Consider the following 6,627-nt stretch of genomic DNA (forward strand, 5'->3'; position numbering starts at 1 on the left):
GTGTTGGCATAAATCACCAAAAAGGGGGAGATTGAAAGGGAAATTAGCCCTTGGGCCATTTCTAAGTATTTTGGTGATTGAGTGCAAACACAAGTGCTTAAATGTGAATCTATGCCCATGGATGAACAAAGTGCAAATCATGAGAAAAGGTATGTTTCTAAGCCTTAGTACATTGGTTTTGTGTGCTAATATACTTGTCTAAGTGTTAGAAACAAAAAGAAGAAGAGTTGGCTGTGTACAGCCAAAAGGCTGTTTCGGTCTGGGGCACCGGACTGTCCGGTGGTGCACCAGACAGTGTCCGGTGCGCCAGGCTGCCTCGGGCGAAGAGGCCGCTCTCGTGAAATTGCCGACGGCGTACGGCTAAAATTCACCGGACTGTCCGGTGTGCACCGGACTGTCCGGTGAGCCAACGGTCGGCTGGGCCAACGGTCGGCCGCGCGATCTGCGCGAGACACGTGGCCGAGCCAACGGTCGGAAGGGGGCACCGGACTGTCCGGTGTGCACCGAACATGTCCGGTGCGCCAATGGCTCCCAGATCTGCAACGGTCGACTGCGCCGTTTAAGGAAAGAAATCGGGCACCGGACAGTGTCCGGTGTGCACCGGACTGTCCGGTGCACCCGACGACAGAAGGCAAGGATGGCCTTCCAGATTTGTTCTCAACGGCTCCTAGCTGCCTTGGGGCTATAAAAGGGGCCCCTAGGCGCATGGAGGAGCATACCAAGCATTCCTACAACATTCCTAAGCACCAAGACATCGATCTAGCGCATTCGTTTCATTGTGATAGCATATAGAGCTCTTGTGGAGTTGTGAACTCTTTGGGTTGTGTTGCGAGCTCTTGTTGCTGCTTGTGTGCGTGTTGTTGCTCTGATCTTTTGAAGTCTTGTGTGCGTTGCTCATTCCCTCCCTTACTCCGTATTTCTTTGTGAATCTCAAGTGTAAGGGCAAGAGACTCCAAGTTGTGGAGATTCCTCGCAAACGGGATATTGAAAGGCAAAGCAAAACACCGTGGTATTCAAGTTGGTCTTTGGACCGCTTGAGAGGGGTTGATTGCAACCCTCGTCCGTTGGGACGCCACAACGTGGAGTAGGCAAGTATTGGTCTTGGCCGAACCACGGAATAAACCACTGTGTCATCTCTGTGTTTGATCTCTTGTGGTATTGTGTTTTGTTGAGACTCCTCTCTAGCCACTTGGCAATAAATTGTGCTAACACTTAACAAGTTTTTGTAGCTATAAGTTTAAGTTTTACAGGATCACCTATTCACCCCCCCCCTCTAGGTGCTCTCAAATCCCCCGTCTAACCACCATCGCAGTAGAATCAACCCGAGAACCTCCCTACATGCCTACTCCCCTACTGCCCTTGCTCCTTTCGGGTAAGGTAGTCTTCCACTAGCTTTCCTAATTAGTCAGCCACCAAGCGAATCAAGAACGGTGATCACAAACTTAAGAATGAATTTTCATCTAAGCTTGGAGGTCCTGTAGGACCAAACGCTCGCACTTTTGTGGATGAAATCGTATTGTTTACAAAGAAAAAGGCACCACTCATTGGAGTGAAAAAGTGGAAAGATATAGAGCTCAATGTTAGATCTTCTATAGCCTCTGACGTACTGGTATGTGAAATTTCTTTACTTGAGCCCTAACAGTTAGCTAGAACTATTAGTGGTCTACTATTCCCAAATTACTAGACAATTAACCTTCTCTTTATATCAAAACTGAAATAGCGAAGGTGGGAGTTTCTAACCAATGAGGACGCGCTTGAAAAGATCTGGTCTATTGCTAAGGAGAGATACAAAGGATGGCGATCAACGTTAAGCTCAACATACAAGGCATACAATAGTTATGCTGAAAGGATGAAAAACAAGCCTGAAGATGTAGACATCGTCGAGTGGCATTACATGGTGTTGTATTTTGGATCTGAGAAATTCCAGGTTTGCTATTTCATTTCCTTTACTTTAACGATTGGCACTTGCATAATATGGATGATTCTAGCGATTTATTTATTAATTCATTTCCAACTATTATTATTTTCTAGAAAATAAGCAGTCGGAACTCGGAAAACCGTCAGAAACAAAGAACGAAGCATATAATGGGTTCTAGAACTTTTTCCCAAATAAGCTTTCAACAGGTAATGATATGACCACTACTTTATTTTCCATGATTAATGACAAACTTGTATGATACATTCTTCACATTACAGAGAGATCCAGAAACTGGTATAGAACCAACCGATCTATCCCTTTGGATGATTACTCATTGTAAAAATGATGAATGGTCGGAAGAGGCTTCACGTGGCATTTATGTGAGTAAATCACAAAGCTTACTACTAAAACATACTTTAAAATACTGGGCATCAATTCTTATTTGAATTGAGCTAACTTGAACTATATTGTTCTTTTCAGGAGAAGGCAGCTGAGAAAATGTATCAAACAGAAAGATTTGATCTAACAAGAGAAGAGGAAAATGCTATTTTCCAAACAACATTCAAGGAAACAACAGGATGTAAGGCAAACAGACTTCATGGTCATGGGTACCTATCAAGATATCCAACAAGAAGTCAAGTGATGGAATCAAAGTTCCTCGAACAACCTCGTGCCACGGTTGCAACCAACCAAAAAACATTGAACTCGAAAGTCAGGTCCAGTTGTTAAATGAAAAACTTGCGTGTGAGGTTGCAGAACGAGAAAGAATACTCCAGGAAAAAATGCAAGCACTGCAAGAAGAAGAAAAAAAAGACAAGTGCTTAGAGAAGAAATGAGGCAAGAAATGGTTGCTGCCCTTGCTGCTGTAGCACAACAGGTATAAAATTTGATATTTGTATTTTTACCATCATTGCTATTAGAAACTTTTGCAACATAAATTGTTTGATCAATTGTTTAATGCAGAGCAACCGTGAAAGCACCACTCCAATCGATCCTTCTTCCGTTGTCCCTACTAAACCTCCTGAATTCATCCCAGCTGATCCTCCTGCACCTGCACCAAGTAGTGCAAACAACGTTCGTACACCAGACACAAACAATAAGAAAGACAATATGCTAGCAAACTATATTAGCTCTTACACTCTAAGGAATGCTGTGACAAGACGTGTGCAGGCAAGGGGCAACAAAAGAAGCGAATGTGTATTGAATGCAAATGTTCTTGTATTATGATCATATAAACTGTTTTACAACATTTTTTTGATAGTTTTGTTTTTGTAATCCTGAATATGATAATAGGTACAATCCGCAAGTGCAAGCGAGAAGCAAGGTAGATCAACTTAAGAAGCTCTATCAAAGTGTGTTTAAGGTATGTCCACAATCTTTTTTTATTTCTTTTGTAGTTGTGCATGCAATGGATTTTAGTAGCCTAAACAGATTTTAGGTAACCATAGGAGCAGTACACATGTTTGTGGCTCTGTGCAGCATGCTTATTTGGTATCCTGTTTTCGCTCTTGTTAGGCTGGTGCTGCAGCTGCCTTCTCTGGTAGAGATAGAGTAGAATGCTTGCTGCTGCGTGCTTCCTGTTTGCTGCGTGCTACTGTTTGTTGCTTGCCGCTGCTAGCTGCGTGCTGCTGCGTGTTGTTGTTGCTGCTTGCTGCTTGCTGCGTGTTGCTGCTTGCTGCTTGCTGATGGTTGCTACTGTTTGTTGCTTGCCGCTGCTAGCTGCGTGCTGCTGCGTGTTGTTGCTGCTGCATGCTGCATGTTGCTGCTTGCTGCTTGCTGATGGTTGCTGCTTGCTAGGAGTTGTGCTGTAGTTGTAGCTGTAGGCACTACAGTTGTAGTCTTCCACTAATGATTAACCAAGTTATTGTAGCTTTACTAATTATTGTTTTGAACACTTCCAACAGGTTCCTTGTCGTCGTGATATCGTCGTCAGCCTAGCTAACCATCGCTTGCATCAATGGAGGGGATGGAGGGATACACGATGACAAAAAAACTTCCAATAATTTGCTAGTCCTGCGTAGTTTATTATCTATGTTATCACAATCCAAGCTAGTATGAGGATGTTGTGACTGTGAGCTATGTTATCAAATTAATTTGTATTTGGCCACTATTTATTTGGTGCAACCTATTTGTTACAATTTATGGTATGGATATAGTTAATATATGAGACAAGAGACAAATATTATGGTTGTCAATTTTGGTTCTTACGTTACTGATGTAAAATATAATTCTTTTGCATAACATTTTATACCCAATAGAAATGCAAAATGCATTGTCGTATAAATTGTGGGTTTGAATATATGTAAATGCAACGGTTTTATTGGTTGTTGTATGGTTCAGTTGCAATGATTTTTTTGTTGCAATAAGATGTAATTACCATGGATCTATTTCGTTGGGACTTCAGTAGTCGCAACCTTTTCTTCTTGTTGCAACATCATTTGTTATGATATTTTTTGTTGTTGTTATATCGTTTCTTACCATAGATAATTTTATAGCAAAAAGGTCATGTAGCCACGAGACACATTATGTTGCAAAATGATCAAATGCAACGAAATTATTTGCATGGCAATACATCTTGTTGCCATGAGTCACTGGTGTGGCACTAGTGTTTTGTTGCCACGAAGCATCTTGTGGTAACAAAGCCATTTGCAACAGATTTAAACGTGGCATTAAAACTTATTACCATGAAATATGTTGTGGCAATAGAGTTTTTGGCAACTATCGTAAATGTTGCAATATAACTTATTGCAACAGAATAGTCCATTGTAACAACGAACTGCTGCAACACTTGAATACGTTGCAAAAGATGTAGTAATTGCAACAGAACATAAAATTGTTGTTATAGCCTATTGCCACTCTGTTTTCTGCAACAGCAGGCAACGACAGTTGTTCTATCGCAATTGGTGCCGATCGCAACGATTTATGGTCTATCGCAACAGTTTTTGCCCATTGCAAGAAGATGATTTTTTAGTAGTGACCCCTGTGGTGGCACGTGTTTCTCAAGTTAAGCTCCATGTTCCGATGAAAATTAATGATCTTGACATGAACATAAATAACATAAAAAAATAATTGGAACATGGATATAATGAAATATTAAGCCAAAACCATATAAAGCAATAGCATAACTACCCAAATGATTCAGGGATAAACAAGGTAAAAGATAATCAGACTAGGGTGACCTATTGGGCCCCATCAAAATTAAACCTATGCATGAATAAGTGGTATTAAAGAACATTCTTGGGTAATAAAAGTGGTCAAGGGAACAACTTGCCTTCAATGAGCTCCTGCTCAACAACTTCTATCTACTGAACCCCGAGATCCTCAGCCACTAGCTCTTCTACTCGCCACAATACAAACAAGCATAGTTTAAAGATGAGATTAACATCACACCAAACGTATATACAAAATACATATTAATAATCTACATATTAAAATAAGATCGTAGGAACAGGAATCATTAATTTTGGAATTATGGATTATAAGTTATGAGTTTCCAAAGGTTCTATGTGATTTGTACAAGATTAATTAGGATATCATTTCAATGTGGCTTTCAGGTCAAAATAGTGGCACTAGTTGATAAACAATAATATTACAAAATTATAGGAACTGGAATGGATTAATTTGGACTAAGTATGAATTTTCTATGAATTAAATAAGTTCTATGGATTTATTTTTACATTAAAAATCACTTTCTAATTACTTTTCACTAATTTTATAACTCTCTGGACTGGGCGCATTAGAACAGAGAAGTGCAGGGGCCATTGCGCAATTATTCCTAAGACTCGGCGCACTGTTAAACTTGACTGCGAGTTGTTTTATGATAAGCGCAGGCTCTCTTACGCAAAGATCCCCAACCGAATCTGTATCGTGGATATCTTATCGTCGGAGAAGTAATGGACTGCCACGATTAGATCTGTGATCGTCTAACCGGTACGCAAGGCGGACCACTGGATCTGCAATCAATGGCCTAAAATCTCCCATACTCCGACTCCATCCGGTCACCCGATCACCGATCCTACAGTTGAAATGGATCTCGCGAACGGGTACGTACGTCAGCTAATCACAACCCTTCGAAGAGAATCGGACGGTGCCGAAGTCGTCTCCTCCCATGGGCAGTCCAACCCATGGCACTGACGCCGCCACAGCGAGGCCCTTCGCCAGCAACGTTAATCCTCCAACCGCGCGCATGAAAACTTAATTCGGCTGGTCCACACGTTGCGGGTATGAAGGCGGGTCTGGGCGAAGGGTTCTTACCATGATTTGCCTGCGCAAGTGAGCCGACCAGGGAGAGGGGTAGTTCTGCTCCAATCGCGTGCTCCGGTATGAAATTCCCTTCGATTCGGGGTCGGCAAGCACGTACCAAGGGCACAGACTGTGACGGAACATCCCAAGGTATTAGGCCCACCTACAGTTGTCCTTGTCCTAAGGACCTTGGATAACCCTGTAGATGCACATAATCACTCGACAAGTTCGGTAAATGTATCCTCATCATTTCGCCCAAGAGCACTTCACCCGTCACACAAATATTACATCACATCGGAGGAAAGAATAAGCAGAAGAAAATTACAATAACTTAATTTACATTCAAATATAGAAAGAGAGTATTATTATTACAATACTAAGGTATTATGAGTGCATAAAGTATTATAACAGACCAGGGAGACCAAACACCTTCCCGCACAAAAGTTTATTGTTTTCAAAGTGGGAGG

At 41.6% G+C, this 6,627-nt stretch overlaps 1 long non-coding RNA gene across 1 annotated transcript; it reads left to right on the forward strand.

Annotated features, from left to right (window-relative positions):
* The first annotated feature begins 3,034 nt into the window (after positions 1-3,034).
* Positions 3,035-3,892, forward strand: LOC103632408 (uncharacterized). Its single transcript, XR_555893.2, has 3 exons — positions 3,035-3,115; positions 3,212-3,281; positions 3,823-3,892. It is a non-coding gene; the product is annotated as an uncharacterized lncRNA (long non-coding RNA).
* Positions 3,893-6,627: the final 2,735 nt, after the last annotated feature.

The sequence above is a fragment of the Zea mays genome, chromosome 7 (assembly GCF_902167145.1).
Source record: "Zea mays cultivar B73 chromosome 7, Zm-B73-REFERENCE-NAM-5.0, whole genome shotgun sequence".
NCBI classification, from domain to species: domain Eukaryota; kingdom Viridiplantae; phylum Streptophyta; class Magnoliopsida; order Poales; family Poaceae; genus Zea; species Zea mays.